Source organism: Parasteatoda tepidariorum, chromosome 3 (assembly GCF_982258835.1).
Source record: "Parasteatoda tepidariorum strain Cologne lab strain chromosome 3, Ptep-v5.0, whole genome shotgun sequence".
NCBI classification, from domain to species: domain Eukaryota; kingdom Metazoa; phylum Arthropoda; class Arachnida; order Araneae; family Theridiidae; genus Parasteatoda; species Parasteatoda tepidariorum.
The window spans coordinates 107,021,252-107,040,940 of NC_141757.1; the positions used below are offsets into that span (position 1 = coordinate 107,021,252).

The following is a 19,689-nucleotide window of genomic DNA, read 5'->3' on the forward strand; positions in this document are numbered from 1 at the left end:
TACAAGTTAATAAGAATTATATCAAAATATTAAAATCAAAATTTCTGTAACAAAAGTAGAATGTTAATACTTACACCTATTTATGCGTCTGACATTGCTATCAGAAAAATGAAAGCATTATTCCTTGTCAATTTATTTTGAGCTAATATCAAAGAAACCTGAACTTATTCAAAACTCTTCGCTCTATCGACAAAGTATAAGTGGAGAATTCTAATTTTAATGCTTGAATTTCTCATACTTTCTTAAGTAAATATCTCTATGAGAGAGGGATTTTGCCTCGACTTATTCTGTAGGACGTCCGGAGAATATCTCCACTTTCCAGAAAACCATTGATCAGATCTGTATGTGGTCATGCGTTTTGATTTTGGGTCAACTGCATCCCTGAGAAACGAACATAGGGTTCAATGAGCTCTTTCAAAGACCTGGAGTGGTGTACGAGATACTCAATAGGATGCCGGCATCAAATCATAATGGTTGATTTCTCAAATATCGGAAATACTCCTTCCTTCATTTTGATAACAAAAGATGACAAATGACAAACATACTTCTCTTTTAAAATGAACACGTTAAAATAACTCAACTTGAGTGAAATTTTTCTCATTCATCCGCAAAAAATGAGCCTTCTCATCTTGACTTAAATTCACTCAAGTCAAAGAGTCAAGTGAAATAACTCAAGTTTGAGTACAAAATTTTAAATCGAAAATTAGTGAATTTCAATTGTTTTTTTATTGACTATCAGCATTACTTGATTGGATCGTTGTAACTCGAATTTGAGTGAATTTAAACAAATTTTTATTCCTAATTAGCATTCTTTAAGTGGATTTATTTGAATATACTTGTGTCTTTTTTTTCTATCATTTTTTATTCCTTACACTAGAATGTCTTTTAAACCCCATTTGTGTGAAGTTCTTCCTTTTCAGACTGCTCATTGAGTCCACTACTCCCTGTCATAAACACGATTAAAAAAATATTTTTTGCATGTGTTACAGAAATAAGTTATCAGTATTTATTTCTTTTAAATTTTATCGATGACATGTTCGGTAATTGACAAGTTTCTTCCTGTTTTAATTTTAAAACTAAACTGTGAAAGACAAGAAGAAAAGTAAAAGCTTAGCATTTTACCTGTATTTACTAATTAATATATTGAATATAATCGCAAGATGAGGTTTTTCATACTTTAAATTTTGAATGTTTGTGATAGACTTAAATACAAAAATTTAAGGATTTTTAACTTTTCGTAATAGAAATATTTTGCAGTTTTTTGTTAACAGTTTTCTTGATTATTTTTAACAGTTTTATAGTTAACAGTATTATACAAATACTAATTCAGACTAAATTAGTACATTAAATCGTACTTACAATTTCAAACCTAATTCTTGGGAACATAACTTTGATAATTCTTTTACATTCCCTTTTATATGAATCTAAACTTCCCTAGATATAACTTTATTTATAAAAGGTTTGCTAATTCTTCTTAAAAATTTTTTTTTAGATATTTGTTAAAAGCAAGACCAGAAATTCTTTTTAATCGTTTATTTGTTTAATTGTGATTTATAAACGGACAGAATGAAATTTAATTATAATTAAAAAACATGATTAAAGCATGTTTGGTAAGTTCGAACTAGCTTTTATATAAAGTTATATGTATGTGTGACACAACTTTAAGAATCACATTAAGTTATCAGCGATAAATATTAAAAAATATGTAACTTTCAAGTCAGGCTTGTGTTATGCGGTCATAATCTATCGGCACTCAAAAGCAGAGATACTACCTGCTCTGCCTAGAGAATTTGATTAATAGTTGTGTTGCCCAGCGCTACATTTAAATAATAAAAATATGTCGCTTTGCCAATGCTACTTTGTTCGAATTATTTTGTAAGGAGCCTTCTAAAATATTGCCGAAGGAAAAAAAAGTTATGAAGGTCTTAGTTTTTAATTCTTTACCACTTTATAAAACTTACTGAAAGTAGGGAAGTCAGCATCCCTACAAAAAGAATTAATGCCAGAGAGCTATGAGGAATCTGCAATTGGTTAAAACTTTTAAATAAAATATGAGAACATATTAGTGAATAAGACAAAAAAATACAGGAAAAAGATATTTTTATTTCATTCATTTACTCTAGACAGCAAAATATTTAAATTTTTGACAGTGCTGTTAGAAGAAATTTTTTTAGCTCATAGAGAATGAACTGAATTAGGGAATTGAAAGTAGAGCTTGCTTTATTGTAGATGACAGTAAAAACAGTGACTCTTAAACAATGAATCAATGTATTTTAAAGAGCATGAGCCTACGTCAACAATCACCGTGTTCAATACAGGAAAAACTTTATATCTTGCGTCCCCCTCACAGATGAGGGACGGCCGTGGGCTGCTCTTTCTACTGAGTTCTTCTTTAAAATTAATACTTTCCAGGAAGAAAAATATTCATTACTAAGACCAGATTTCTAATTAGAATGCGAGTTAAACAGGGTTTGTAATTAAGAATATTTAGTCACTGCTCAGAAAGACTATTAAATGAAAGATTAAGAGTCTATACTTATTTTAACTGGTCTATTTGCACTGTTAGAATTTTTATTTAAAAAAAAATGAAAAATTACGGTATAGAAAATTTGTTATTAGTGTCTACAAGAATGATGAATTTGAAATATGCTATTTTGTGACATTAAAACAAAAACTTAAGGAAAAAGATCAAAATAAAATTTCATACCTCAAATACTGGTTGAAAAGACCATTGATAATTATTTTTTTGATGGAACTAGCCCACATTTGCGTTATATAGGAAACCACGAAAACCTCCCGCTGTTAATCTGACAGTAAGGGGACTCTAACCCAGGATCCGTCTACCATTGAGGATATTTTATGTCAGCACTGTTGTCGGTGCGAGTCTGGTGCGGAGTTCGTATTGACCAGCCATCACTGGGATTCGAACCCAGTTCACCTCACAGGGATTATTATCATATGTAAAATAACTTTAATTAACATGAATTATAATTAAAAACCTGAAAGGAAGTTAAATGATTTTTTAATATTTTATAAGCATGCGCTTCTGAAACTTTCATTCTAAATAAATTCCTCTTGAAAAAGAATTTAAATGACTAATATTTTATTTAAAAGCTCTGAATAACAGCTAATTTAAATGGAAAGTGTATATAACCCATTGTAAGTCATAGTATTTTAAAAATAAGAACAGCAAAATATATTTCCTTATCAAGAAGTAAAATAGCGTCTTCATCAGAAATAACACTTAAATGATCTTTTAATTCTTATTTATTCAAAAAAATATGAAAGACATACTAGCAAGTAAACATTAAATATTCAACAAAACATAAAGTCGATGATGGGGCATGATACTTTTATTTGGAGAAATCGTTCCATCATATCGTCATAACTAAAATCAGCATAGTTTTCTTTTTAAAATAAAACGATACAAATTCCAACTTACAGCTCGCACTCAATTAAATAATAAATAATTCACTCGTCAAATCATGCTTGAGCGAAAACAACTCAAGTATCGCTTAAATATCTTGCACTCAAGTTCGATTTAAAGCAAAGCAAGTATTTCACTCAAACATGGGTGTATCGAACTCAAGTTGAGTTTAAGAAATTTTGCTCTTTTATTGCTGCACAATTATTGTTAATATTATCTTTCTTTATTATTACTTTTTTTAAAATATTCTGTGGATTGTTGCCCGGAATGGTAGGTGTGTACGAATTTGTTCTCAGAAATATATCATGAACTGTTTTCATGACCAGTCATATTTTGTAGACAGCTTTCAACTTCACGCTACATATTCGAGATGGCTAACTAAAAATATGTATTAAGAATTATTTTATTTATGCATTTATGCATATGCTCACTACTGATTGTTCTAAGTATGGTTCTTATGTATACAAAAACTGATAAAAATTACACAACATTACTTTGCGTGAAAAATAATCATAAATTTGTTGAAAATGTGAGTAATATTAACGTAGAAAATTAAAACTATGCGGATTTTTGGGGAAAATGTCAAAATGACCATCACTAAAGTCCCATTAAACGCCACTTTAATTTAAATTTTATTAAATTATAACTAAATATATATTATTATTACCTAGTATTATGATTTTTATGTTTATGAAATGTTTTTCCAAACTTTTCAAATAATCTGACAAAAATCGGTACAATTAGACAAAATTGTTTTTTTTCTTCATATAATTTTTTTAATAATTATTCTTATTAGCCGTTAAAACTTTAAAAAGTAATTTTAAAATAATTCTTACGGGTGACTTTCGTTTTCTGTAACGGGATCTTTGACCTGAAATATCATCCTTTCTCTATTTAAAATTCTAAAAAGCAAAATATGTTGTGTTTCAGATATTTTTGGCAACTCTTTGCACTGTTGTTGACCAATTTTACTTTGTTTTTATCAGAAAGTATGGCCTTCCAGGAAATGTTTTCTTGCACGAATGTTTTGTTTCAGGAAATTCAAAAGTCAGGACGTTACATTCGGAGAGAACATCAAGTATTAAAAATATCCACATAAAAAGCCAAAGTTTTAGTTTTTTAGATAGGTATAATTATTTCATCGAAAATAGTTATAACAAAAAATCTCGATCTAAATTTTGTTAAAGAAATACTCTTACTGGTATTTGCTAGAAATTCCTTTTATTAGAAAAGTAAAAGAAACTTTTAACTTAAATAAGTTATTGATTACTCCCTCAACTTTTTTTTCCGCATTCACGAAACGATTTTTCAAAACGATTGCCTTAATCATTTTGAGGTAGTTTTTATCCTCCACAAGAGTGAGGAATAAAAGCTTTTTCTTCAAGTATTCCCTGGTGCTATTTTGTAAAAATTCTTCAATTATTTCGAATCCGAAAATATAAAATGTTAATGACATAGTTCAGATATTTCTTTCGAAACTTTAATGCTAAGAAAATACTTTTTTTTTCTCTTTTACAGATGAAAAAAAAAAGATTTTTTTAAAAAAGAATTCAAAACCATACTTCATTAAACTTATTAACAATTTCTTACGATTTTTCTACTTTTTGCAAAAATTTAATGATTATAGACATTTATAATATTAAAAAATTTAATTCAGAGAAACATTTTAGAAAAGAAAAACATATTCTAATTTTTTTTTCATTTACCTTCTTCAAATGCGGAATGGCTAAAAATAATTTATTTGTCTGCTAAATTTTTAAAATATGTTAATATATAAATATCCTTTTAAACACTATTTAAAAACGTTTCTGCAAGTATTTTTTTAAAACCATCATTTATTTAAAAAGAATGTTATTAATGATTACTTTCATATGGCAAACTTTATGAATTTTAAAAATTATTCATTAATAACTACTTTAATTACCGTTCTTTATACACTGTAAAAAAATCTAGTTACTGATCAAAGAATATAATTTAATATCTTTGGAATCACGTTAAAACTGAAAGTTATTTAAAAACACAATTAGGAATTATACAGTAATTTAAATTTATTATAAATAATTTTCACCCTATCCTGGTGAGTTTACAAAGTGCTGTTGTAATTACTTTTTTCGGTATTAACAGAAGGTGTTATTAATGAGGGTATAGTTACGGTTAAATTTACGTTATTTCGGCGCACACGTACAACATATGAACACGTGTAACAGTAAAAGAAAAACACGCTGTTTCAGATAGCTTAAAAATACAAATCCAATAATGGTGCTTCCACATGTCATTCACTTTTATCTTGCGTGTCATAAGGGAGTGAAGATAAATAATTATTTAAAAAATACGGGCAGTAAGGTTCTAATGCAACTCGTTTTTAATCAAACAGAGCTGTCAAAAAACGTCGTTTTTGACCAAACAGAGGTGGGAAAAAACATCTTCAGTTTATATTGCAACAGTTTACATTGTAGTAATCCTAACGGAAAAGTTTCATTACCGTATGAATTAAATTTTTTTAATAACTTGCCTGTTGCACCCGTTATTCAAGTTTCATGACACTAGCACAAATTATTCTGGAGTTATGAGACGCGTACGCATACGAACTCATTTATAATTGTAGAGAAAGTGTAATATTTTTTTTACATATTAAAAACCTATTTCTTGCAAACATTTATTGTTGCAAATTACATCATTATGTTACTAATTATTAAAGATCTATATCAAATTACTGTGAAAAATGTACTCTCATAAAGTAGCATTAAAACTTTTCCTTGTACTACACATAAGATAATAAAGGTTATAAATAAAGATGAGTAGAGATTAAAAAAAAGACACAAAAAACCTAGAAATAAATGATTATGTCGAACATATGTTTCAGATCCAGTACAAGTTTCTTCTTAGTTGCAAGTAATCAGAACATGAACAAACAATGACTTTTGGATGAAATAAGAAATGTTATAATCCTAAGCAAGCTAGAACATAATAAATAATAAATGGAATCTATGTAATAATTGATGATAAGTGCTTAACCCTCTTATATCAACAACTGGGCGTTAGGGTACCTACCTCTAATACTATATTAACTCATATTTCGTTGTTACTTACCAAAATGTACAATTTCTTGTATTTTGTAAATTTTTAAGAATATTTTCATTTACTGTAAAATAGTAATAGAGAGTTTCTACAGAGAGATTGTCTTATTTTAACTGAAACTCTAACACTACGCTTTGTATATTGAAAGGTTCAAGAATAAGGTGTAAAACTCAAATAGAGTTAACGTTCGCGTTGGGGAATAACCGTAACGCTTTGTAAAATCTCTCCATCATTGAATGCACTCTTCTAATTATTAGATATATTTAAGTAGAGAGATATAATTGTATCTTTTTTAAATAAACTTAATGAAGAAGAAACTTTTTCTTCCCAGTTGGATTTTTTGTGAAAATAACAGACTATATTTATTTCGCAAAGTTATGATTACAGGTTTCATAATGCTGAGCAACTTCAATGCAATCAGAATCAATTTATTGTATTAGTACAAATTGCATTATTAAAAATTGTATCAATCAACAAATTCTATTATTACAAATTGTATCATTTGTCAAATTAATTATTGCAAATTATATCAATTTACAACATGAAGAATTTTACAACATATATTGGCAAAATGCCATTTAAATTATAAGATTAAGTTAAGAATTGACCAGCTTTTAACTTTCCATGATTGCACAAAGTTTAAATACAATGAAAATTTAAATTTTTCTGTAAAGTTGAAATCACTGGCTCAAATTTTTTAATGTCTGAAAATTTATTTTTGCATTTCATTAGAATGTTATATCACTGATTTATTGCACTTTTTACGATTTATAAACATTGAAATTCATTCGCTTCTTTATGATTTTCTAAAGGAAAACATTCTGCCTACTGGGAAATTTTTGTTTTTAAATGAAAATATTTAATTCCTCCTTTAAGAATTTTAAATATTTGTCTGAGCACTTTTTTATTTGTTGAGATGCCATCGATTTTTTTCGTCGAGTATTATATTTCGCGGATTTCTCCACTTTAAACAGTAATGTATATCTTGTAAATTTTGCGATTTTGGAGCCATCTATGAACAAAGCACAAACGCACCTAATTAAAACTGCGTCACTTTTTTCTGGACAGTCCAGATCTGAATTATGGGGGCTTATATGTAAGATTCTCATTTTGCCTCGAATTTCACTCACAGGAGGTTATGTTTAGGATCCAGTTTGTTGTTATTGAGGCATATTTTTAAAATATTGTATATAAACATTTTCAGATTCCAATACGCTGGTTATTTAACTGTTTTTCTTTTCTTTTCTAACGTACATTATGAAATTAAAAACTTTACTTCGAAATTAAGTTACTCAAATTGTGGATTTTTTTTTTTTACTGATTTTCGTGACATCCAAGCACCAAATTAAATGTAAGGCAGTGTAATCATTCAAGGCTTCACACATATTCCAGACTACAACGATTAACTTTTTTTACGAATATTGAAATATTGCATTAACTACAATATTTTGCACTTGATTTATATTCAGCATTTCACCATTCTTGCGTATAATAGCTTAAAATATCCATTCATAAAGTGATATTTAATACGATGGAGGAAGCCTTCCTCTAACTATTACTTTTACATATATTACATTCGTACATTTCGATATACATTCGAGAAATGATCCCTGCCAGATATTTCCTTTTTCATTTATCATTTCAAAACACAATAGAAGATTTCGAACCACTTTATCATAACTGCTTCTTACTACGATAAAATTTCCCTACAATTCGTACTACATGTCCCATATGCATACATAACCGATTCTATGGGCTAACCAATATTTTTTTACTGAAGCTGAAAAACTTTTCTTCCACAGAAAGTCATAAAAAAAAGGATCCCCAGGCGGTAACTGTTACACTTTTAGAGAAAAAAATCGGTTGGCCGGATATAGTCTAGTTCCTGGTTTTTATGACTCTCATTTTTATTTACTGAAGAAATAAAACGATGGCGAAAGCTTGGCACAAGTTATAATGTTAGGAATACTTTTTTAATGCTAAACAAAATAGCTTGTTTCTGTACGTCATGCGGTCACTTTGAAAGAATGTCATGTAAAAATATCGTTAGTACATAGTTTTTCAATGTTTTTTGGCAGGACAACGTTTTTTACTCCCCCCACCCCGAAGGGGAAAAAATTTCATTCTTTTTCTTTTAATTATTTAACATTTTTATAGGTGTACTCGAATCAGGCCTTTAATTTACTGAATGTGCATATTTAGGAATGTATCGAGATTTAGAATTGTTTTTCGAAATTTTCATAAAGCTATTTGTAACTATTCAAATTCACAATACCGCTGTGAAATTCAAATAATCAATTAAATATTATTGCTTTAATGACTAATTTGCATGATTTCTGCAGTTGTTTGAAAAAAAAAAATGAGGTGCAATGTACTAAAAATTTCGAACTGTAATGATGTAGTCTAAAATCACGATTATGTCAACAATAAATTCTGTACTGAGACACACATTTCAAATTAAATTAAATGATTTTAACTTAGGAAGTTTTTCTTTCAAAAAAATTTTTTTTTTCGCATATTTGTTTTTAGAAAAAGTATGCAACGGAGTTTTAAATACCGTGAGTTTTTCGAAAAATAAATTATGGTATTTCATTCAAAGTAAGAGGCCCTTTTTTCATATTAAGATGAGTTAATACTCTTTTACTAAATGATTTGCTATATTAATAACTATACTTGTAAACGCTAAGTTAGAAACTGTAACTGATTTTTCGATAGTATATATATATAAAATTACTGCTAAAAATTCTCGCCAACTCTCTAGAAAGCTATAGGGCCCCCCTTTAGAAGTTTCGAGAACCCACTAGGGAAGAGTAGAATTCGCGCTGGGGACTTAAACGTTATTACTGATGCATTATATTTCAATATTCATTTATTATTCATGCATATGTGTTACAATCACTTATAAATGTTATATTTTTATTTGTTTTTAATGCTTAAAAGTTAATATTTATTAACCAAAAAGATATGCAATTGAGCTTAAAAGAAACTGCCAATATACGAATTAGGAGTAATTTAATGTCAAGCAATCTAGCTATTCTGCAAATCATACAAATTCCTCTGAAAATTCTGAGAAAATGTATTGAAAAGCTGTTAATCCAGTATGTCGCAAGTTGAAACTAAAGAGATTTCGAATACTGTGTCATTGTGGTAGTTTTTTTTTAACCGATTTCTTTCTTTTTTTTTTTTTTCATTTTACAAAATACGAGTTTAAGCATGGATCTTTATTATCTTAAGTTATAATAATAGTTAAAATAATTTTCTGAAAGTGACGATTTGTTTCATTATTCTTGAATATTAATCCCATAATTCCTATGATCAATAAGCAATTTATCACCTTCGTCTTACCATCATATATACGATCAAAAATTAAGAGACCAAAAATAATTCACTTTAAACGCAAACGAATTCATCTTTTCTATAAAATCAATAGCAAAGAAAATCTGCATTGTAAGACTAAGACTAAGAAATACACTTTTAGCTTCCGTAACGACATAATCCTGGTTTCTTCTTCAAATGCTCTTTTAATGATCGTCCTACTTGCGTCAAAACCTCATTACGAGACATTTGGGATGCTTTTAATGATGTCTGACCATAAAGTTGCAGTATGCGACCAATGTGATAACCATGAACCACTGAAGGAATGAAACAGGCGAAGACCTTAGCTTCAGTTATAACAGTGTTCTGTGATACTAGTGTTAAAACGCTTGTGTTAAAAAAATTTATCATAGACAGTCCCAATTTGGTTTTTAAAGAATTTGAATTTTAGACATTATTAGTTAAATCATTTGAAAATACAGTTAAGTATCTTTTCGTGTAAACATATTTAATGAATTTGATACCAAAATTAATTGATAATTAGTTCTCAGATGAAAAATTGTTCTCCTCATTATTTCTTGACTCTCAATGCTGTCTTATTATTTAAAAAAAAATAGTTTTAAATAAACCAACATGGGATCTTAAAATTTTATACTTAGTGATACGATACTCATTGCTATTTAAAATGCTGCTATAAAGCTCAACCTCCTGATAGTTGCCTTTGAACTACTAATTAGAACTACTTTCTCTGCTGCCTTGAAATTGCTTAACCTAATGTGTTTTAGTCTAGTTGCGTATAATTTGTGATACTCTTATGGATGCAAAAATAAAAAATCTTATCCCAGAAAGTTCTACATATAAACGGTGAGTGCTCTGTTTTTCTTCTAATTCACTAAAACCCCTCATTTCTGTACGTAATTTACTAATCATTATTAAAACTAAATACACAGGTAAAGCTAAATGCACACTACTATGCACAGGTCCCTTTTTTAATTATCTATTCAACTTATAGCCCCATTTCTTTCAACTTTTCGTTGCAAGAAATTCCATCGGTTTTCAAACTACATGCATGAGTGCTGAAAAAAGTATTATACAATACTTGCCAACTCCGAAATTAGCTTCACGTTTTTTTTTTCGGAGAGCTTCGCGCGTTTATTGAATACTTCTGTATTTTGTCTGCAATAAATTTTTATAAATAGAAATAATTTTTTACGAATCGAATTCTAAAAATGTGCTTTTTATATATACATCCTGGGAAATCCTTTATTTATTTACATTGCATTCAATTTTTATACGTATTGTGATTTTATTTGAGTGTATTTCATTTAAATACACTCAAATTTCTTAGAAATTTGAAACATACAATTCGTAGAATTTTCAGATATACACTATAAGTTTTAGCGTTTGCTTGCACAACTGTATTTAGTCTTTTATTCTAACAAATGGTCGTAAAATGCGTAAAAAGGAAATAAAAGGATAAGAACTTGAAGAAAACAAACGTATCTATTTTTACTTTTGTTCATAAAACACATCTCTCTTTTGTAGAAATATGACTCTAAATTATTATTTTAACCTTCCTAAATTTATTAGTGTAATTAAAACAAAAATCTATAAAAAAAAAAAATTCGTATTGAGTATAGTGCGGTGTGCTCTCTGTTTTCGCTTATAGCACTGCGTTTCAATAGGTAAGGCTTAAATTAGCCTATCAAGATTTATATGAGCTCAAATTCATATTTAATCTGTTATCTTTATTTCGATGTATGTTTATATGAACTGTTTGCTTTTAAACTTTTACTTTTGCCTACCTTTAGTCGATTTCAGCTTTCTGTTGCCCTCACGATAAAAAAAATCATTCAGAAATTTGTTAACATGTAAAGTCCGCAAAAAAAAACGAATCACCCTCAATAACTTTCGTTCTAATGATCGGATTTTCACGAACTAAGTGTCAATCTCAATGATTAATGGGGGTGACCTCAAATATGCTAATTAATTGGTGCTAACTAGTAAATAAATTACAAAATCAGACACAAAAACGTACTTTCTCTGAATAAACATACATTTTTTCACATATTTGGATTTTTATCCTTCAAAATATAGGGGGTAGCCGCAATCTGAGAAAAAATGGTCCCCATAGTTTGGTCAGGATAGCGATCAAAAGTTCGTACCCCTTAATGTTAATTTCACTTTTTACGTTTTTAGTCATATTTTCAAAACTAATAAAGCAATTTAAAGAAAATTGCACCCACTCATAAAACTCATTTACCCAAAGATAATTTCATGAAAAAAACAATTTTTAATAATTATTAACTATTTTTTATTATTTAATTAAATGGAGGATGAAAAAATTTTGAATTATAAGGTATGGATTTTTTATACCATAATAATCTACATATTTTTCAATTGAAAAATCTAAAGTTTCAACTGTTTTTATTTATTAGAAGCTGAGAAAAACTAAAATTAATTATTTTTAAAAAAATAATTTGGCGACAATAAAAAAATCATTAAACTGGGCGATTAATATTAAAATGTGATAAACTTGCGAGGAACCTGACTTTCGCGCGCGTAGTGTAAAATTTCATTCATATTTTTTTCGCTAATAATCGTTTGCTAACCTTTTTATTTTTATTTCTTTCTAACTATAAAATACAATGTTTCCTTTTTAGTCGCTTAACAATTTATTTGCAATTTAGTAAAGAAATTTGAATAAAACAATTGGAATAAAAACACTTTATTCAAAGAATGTCTAGTTTTATAAAATAGGATATGATATGATCTTCTGATAGAATATGATTATACACCAGATTGCGCTTATTTAATGTGATTATTTCTTATTTTTTGATTTTGTTTTTCAATAACTGATACAATTTCAATAATATACATACGTATGCATTGATTTGGAATAATATATTTATCAATTTCTTGGATATATATTTTATAAATATTAATAAAAATACGTAGTCAACATTTTTAAGCATCTCTCACAACATCGCAAATTTCTCAACATCTTATAGGGTAAATTAACGAATGAAGGAACACTTAAGCTTAGCTAGCCTTTAAGAAAGAATCATAAAAATTTCAAAATTTGTAATTTTTGCTAAATGATGGTATCGACATATTTGTTATTAAATACAAATTATGTAAAAAAAAAATTTAGATAACTTACATAATATTGTTTTAAGCTTTTGGTGGTTTAAATAATAAGTAGTAAGATAACCAAGTGAAGGAACAGTTCTTACCAGTGAATAATCATGTAGTTGATACAGTTAAATCATGTAGCATGAATAATTTATTTTAAGCAAATTACCCATGCAGCAGAGATAAGTATAAATTACGTGAAAATAACGTTAAAATGCCACAAGGTTTAGAGCAAAAAAACGTTTATTTAAAACGTTTTATTTCCGTTTCGAGTGGTAGTCTCGAATTAGGTAAAAAAGCGTTTATTTTTGGTTTGTTTTTAACGTAAAAATGACCGATTTTTGCCGTTATTTTGACTAAGGTGAATTTCGTAACCAATTTTTAACGTATTTTTTACGTTTTTTTCACCAAACTATTTACGTATATTTTTGGTTCTATAAATTCGTTTTTTTCACCATGAATATTTACGTGTGTTTAACGCTTATTTTTATTAAAATAACGTACATTTTACGTTATTTTAACCAAAATACAAACGCATTTTATCCATACTATTTACGTATTATTAACGCTTATTTTTGAGCTTTATTTACGTATTATTAACGCTTATATATCAATATTTTTAACGCTTATTTTGAACTAGGTGAATTAATACATTTTTCGCGTAAATTTAACTAAATTAATTTCAATTTATCTTAATTTTAACCGAATTGTTAACAATAGCATGTTTTAAGTTTTTTTTTAACTAAGAAGGAAAGAAACCATTCCGTATTTTAATGTTTATGCTGCACTAATTACACTAAAAAATAAAGCATTTACTTTTTATTTAAAAAAAAACTTTTAATTCTTTTCGAACTAAAACTAAAATAACGGAAAATAGTCGATATTCATGCTTTTTTTTTTTTTTTTTTAGAATTCTAGAAAAAGCTTTTATTTTTAATCTCACACTTTCTGTTAATTTTTACAATTCAAATTATAACTCAACGAATATGGAATGCAAATCTTTCTACCTCTTCACAGCAGCATACTGGTTTATTTACGAAGTTTCATGTTTCTCAGGAATTTTTTACATTTTTCATTCCTAAAAGTTTGTAATATAAAGAATTGGTAGAAGGAAAAATTACTCAATACTTACATGATTTTCCAAACCCCTATGGAAAAAAAATATATTTTTTTTAGCTTAAATTAATAATTAAGAAATCTACTGCTCTGCTGAAGTCCATGTTTCCAAATTGCTTGCTGGAAATTATCTACTCTTCTAGAATGCTTTTGGGTTCATTATTTTTTTTTTTTTAAATGCATATATTTTAGTTTTTAGCTTGAAAAATTTGACTAAAATTTACTTTAACACACACACGAAGTAAAAAAAAATATTAACCAAATTTACCATTTGATTTGTTTATTTACAAAAATTACAATTTTTCTAATTCTTATGTTCGTAAAATTACAATTTTTAATCCAGAAGAGCAGTTAACTAAATAATTTTAAATACAGAAAAAAACATTAAATCAAATAAGATTTATTAAGTTTTATTTATTTTACAACTATCATACAATATATTTACAATATATAGATTTACAATTATAACACATCGCTACAGATCTGAAACATTCATAACTTCTTCCACCCCGCTGTTACTATCACCTCTTCACTGCAATGTTCCTGGAAAACAAATAAATATTTTAGCATATGAAAAAAAATATACCGGACAATAATATTAAATTGTTACAACCAACAGTAGATTTCTAAAACGAAGCAATACTGAATAGATAAAATACAGCTAAATAAAATTTTTTAAAAAAATATTAAAACATGATTTGCATGGAATTTCTACTAAGTATATATCGATTGAGTACATCCAAATACTTAGATATAAGAAAATCTATTTTACAAATTTTAGTCACATATTACATGACAAAATTATATACATATACAGCACAAATCTGAATTAGAATATTTCATAATTTTTTTATCCTAACTAAATCTTACAATGAAGCCAGCAGTAAGTTATAAACAAAACATTAAATTATTTTTCGTGTGGCTTTGAGGAGAACTCCTCCAGACTTTTAGTCTGGTGCTGTCGGCTGCTTTGGTAACAAGTAAGAGCACAATGAAGGAATAAAGGTGTCAATTGGTTTACCCACGCTGACCTAAAATCAAGACAAAACTATTCACAAAACACCCCCATTTGAAATTACTTTTTCTCGTAACCGCAATACTTGCCACGACATGCACCCGTTGTCAGGTAAAGTACTCCTAAAAGCTGCCCTATACTTTCTGTTTATTTACTTATCATCAGAATTTTATTTTTCTCTCTCATTCTTTTCATTTTCTTATTGCTCCTTGGGTGCAATTTTTATTCCTCTTCAGAATATTTTGCAAGAACTTTGTAGTTCAGAAACACAATTCGATTAGTTTCAGTTACGTAATTTTTAATTTCTCATTTATTAAAACAGTAAAAATACTATGCCTTTTAACACTAACAGTATCTTTAATATACAAAAGGAGTAATTTTAACAAATTCAGTAATTTGTTAAACTATATATTATTTAGTTCAAGTGAAGAATTACATTTTACAATTGCCTCTGTTAAAGCTTTTTTAAACAAAAAATATGGTTATTTTGAAAATTCTTTAATTTCTGGAAAATCGCTGCTAAAACGTAACACTTTACTCCAAAATACATTAGAAAGCTGTTAGGTGATTTAGAAATTCATTTCCACAACGGAATTCTTAGTAATGGTGGGGCATTAAATTCCAGGGTGGGAAAAATAGGTTTTGTGTTCCTTGACCCAAGTGTGTTACTATCAGGTTGCTTGGGGGTAGTAAAAACTTTATTTGTTTAAACCACTTTAAAAGGACTGGATAAAAAAATTTCAAAAAAAAAAAAAAAACAGTTAGTGTTAGTTAAATGTAGCAACATGACAGAATGTTTGGAGTAATGCAGTATAGCAATTTTGGACTATAAAAACAATTCGGAGGAACAGCTTTAAACTTAAAATTGTTTCAAAAAATAATAATTTTATGCTTGGAACTAATTAGAAATTATCTTTTTTAATGCTGCATATATATATATATATATATATATATATATATATATATATGAGCAAAATATATCAAAAATTTTTTTTTACTTATTTAAAGATGTGAAAACAAATATATATTTTTTTGTCAAACTGTAATTCATATAGTTTGTAGTAGTGATAATTTCCATTGCATGAACTACTTAATTTACAAGATACATAAGTTTTCTGCAATATTAGACATTTAACATAAATTTTACTTAATAGTTTTTGTTTAAATAAAAAGTTGGAACATAAGTATGCTAAATGTATACAGTAAAATGCAAGAAAATATAATAAATTAATAAAAACTAGTCAGTCTAACTCTTTTAGAGAAAAGTAAGCATTTTTTGCAACCTTGATATACACAATGAATCGTGTTTTAAAGCATTTTAATCATTAATACTTCAAGACCAAATAATAGACACAAAAACATTCACTTGGAAAAATAAGATATTTAAATAAAAGATGTCTTCAAACAGTATGAAATCAAAAATTTTTTCATTTAATGTAAGCATAATAATATAGTGCAGAAGTTATTGAAAAAAAAATTTATAAAAATAAGGTGATAATATCATAGACAGATATATCATATAAATAGAAAATATCATATGTATAGCATAGCTGTCAACCTTAGGAATCAAAAATTAGGAACACTATATGCCACAAAATTACGCACCAATTATGAGAGTAAGACAAAAATTTAACTTTTAAATATTAACATTAATTGACAAATATTAAAATATCTTAAGTAAATTAGTAAAACGAAACTATAAACACTATCCTTTGAGGGAAATTTATAATATTAATATTTTATAATTAGGAATACCGGTATAATAGTTTAAAAACAACCATTACTTTTTAATACATAATTATTATTCTCCAAATTATAAAAGACAGGTAAATAATAATATACGACATAAGCAAATATTTCTGATGCATGTGTTTAAATACTGCAATGCATTTTTTCAAAAATAATAAGTTGTTTAAGATTCAATTTAGTGAAATGATCAGCAACAGCTATTGGAATAGTCCATTTTCCAATAAAAAGCTACTAAAAATTAATTCTGCACAATGATCACAGGAAGCTTGTGGCGATAAGAACTAGGTTTGATTTAAAAGCAAAAATACTGAAATTTTAGGAAAATTCAGATTTTTTATAAAAATATCAGATTTTTAGATTTGATATAAAAATTAGGAACAAACCCGAAAAATTCTGAACAATTGGCAGCTATGGTACAGTCATAGATATAAAATCATTGATTAAAGTTAACAATATTGAAAGTTCAATTTCTAATATGCGGAATTGTAGAAAACTGCAGATCTACAATATATATATATATATATATATATATATATATATATATATATATATATATATATATATATATATATAAACATATATACAATTGGCTTAGTTTAATTAAAACAAGGATAATTTGAAATCTTGTGGCAGAATGTTTTTGAGCTATCTGCGACTAAACTCTCCAGCACTAATATCTAATTGCAAAATACTTTTAATACAAACAAACATATATGTTGCTAATTTAAAATGGCAAATACGCTGTGTCAACAAAAAATAATAATAATAATTTTCTTAATTTAACACGAAATTTTTTTTTTTGATATTATGGGTTATATTCTCACATTTTGTTGGTGGGAAGACACACACTTTATAAGCTTCTTCGCATTTTGTAAATAATCATCACAATAAAAAAATATTAAATATCATGAAATCCGTAGTAGCAATTTCCCCCCCCCCCCCAAAAAAATATATGATGTAATTACGTAAATTGGACTCCTCAAAAGCGTGTTACACTTTGAAATTAGGTTGCAATAAATAATATCGTATAAAAAATATCGGATTTAAAATTTAAGACGAAATCAGCATCTATAACTTCTAAAAATTCGATAGAATTTAAAAAAAAAAGAAAAAGATAGCCTTAAAAAAGAGATACTCAAATGCACGATTCGAGTTTTCCATATTGTTTAAATATATCAAGATGGTTAAGAACCAAATGAAAATCAATATCAATAACTGCCGAAAATACTATCAAAACATTACGTCGGTGAAAATTGAGCATGTCAAAAACTGATTATCTAAATGCATGATTCAAATATTGCATGTTCAAATATTTCTGTAAAAAAGAAAAGTAATATTTTCTTCCTTTCAAGAGAAAAATCTTTCTGCAAGAGATCTGTAAAATTCTGCAACAATGTCGCCGTGTAGCTGCGATTCTGCCATGGACATTTGAAATACTGAGCAATATGTATCAATCTTAATTCCCCGAGAATTTCCAATTGATGTTGTTTATTCATTTTATAATTCATTTTAATGTTTGCCAAATGTTTGGTTTGAGTAGCCTCAGCCTTTGAGGGATTCATCAATCTGCATAATCGTTGAAGAATTGTTAAAAGCAAAATAGAAGTTTCAGAATTTGTTTGAACTTATGGAGGACTATGAATAAAAAGACTAATTCAATGCAGATAAAACACTTTTTTTTTTTTTAAGTGCCAGTGAAATAAAACATTGGAACAGCAAAAATAGTGGTGGTAAAAACAGTAACAGTTTACCATTCTACTTGATATTAACGATGAAACTTACACCAGAAACTTCTATTATAAATTAGTTGAATAGTGCAAAGGCTGATGATTGTGCATCAAATAATTAGGATTCTACAGTACATGGAAAATATATTTACAATATATGATAATTAATTTTAAGAGACAAATTTTTGAGTACTTTTATTTGTTGTTATTGAAGCATGGGCAGCCTATGTAAACAATGTTTAATTACTATTTTTAATATCAGCAAAAGTAATCGGAAATAATTTTTAACAATTGATTTGTTCATGTTTATAATTTCACGAATTTTTTTTACCCATTTTTAAGTACAAGAAAAAAGGAAACAATTCAAATACAGTTATTTCTTTAGACATACTTAATTCAGGTACTTTCAAATGAGACTTGATGGAGGTTCATTCTCAAAGCTAGATCCTTTTCAAAGATCTTCCTCAGAAGTACATCAATAGATTATGAAAAAGAAAATTCATTCAGTTAATACGTTTAAAAACATAGAAATTATTCAAACATATTTTTATACGGGCAAATTTATTAGTCAGAACTAGAGAAGTAAGGAGTAATGGTTTGGCAGAATGTTAGCTAAAAAAAATGGTGAAATGCAGAATATATTTTTATAGCAATATTTTTTTTAAAAAAAATTCATTAATAAATATTTTTTACGAATAAATAAGTTTATTTATAATTGGAAATTACTCCATGCTTATCTATATTAGTGGAATGGGCTAAAGGGAAAACAAAAAATTAAACCAGAAATACTTAATAAAGTTATGAAGTAAAATAGAAAGAGAAAAAAAAATATCATAATTGTTACAACAAAACTTCCATGCTAAGAATAATATTTTCTGTAAAGCAGTATCCATAAAGCAACATTAACTAAAATATAATCTATTAGAAATATGTTATTAAAATGTTTTGTTATCTTAAAAACACTAACAAAAACAAAAGATTATATACAAATGTAAAACAGAAAAATCTATTTTAATTCTCAAAATAAAATTTTACAGCTTTACATCTCAGTCTTCCCAATTATCATATTTTTCAGATAAGAATAAGGTCAATAGAAACATTCTTAATTACTGTGTCATACAGTTAAT

The 19,689-nt window shown here is 27.2% G+C and overlaps 1 protein-coding gene and 1 long non-coding RNA gene across 5 annotated transcripts in view; one reads left to right on the plus strand and one right to left on the minus strand.

The window, feature by feature from the left end:
• LOC107453971 (TGF-beta receptor type-1) overlaps positions 1-19,689 on the plus strand; it is a 755,412-nt gene that overhangs the window by 141,329 nt on the left and 594,394 nt on the right. The gene's annotated exons all lie outside the window — the stretch shown is intronic.
• Positions 14,466-19,629, minus strand: LOC147814140 (uncharacterized). The gene is made up of 2 exons (XR_015432682.1): positions 18,954-19,629; positions 14,466-14,614 (listed from the first exon to the last, which is right to left on the minus strand). It is a non-coding gene; the product is annotated as an uncharacterized LOC147814140 (long non-coding RNA).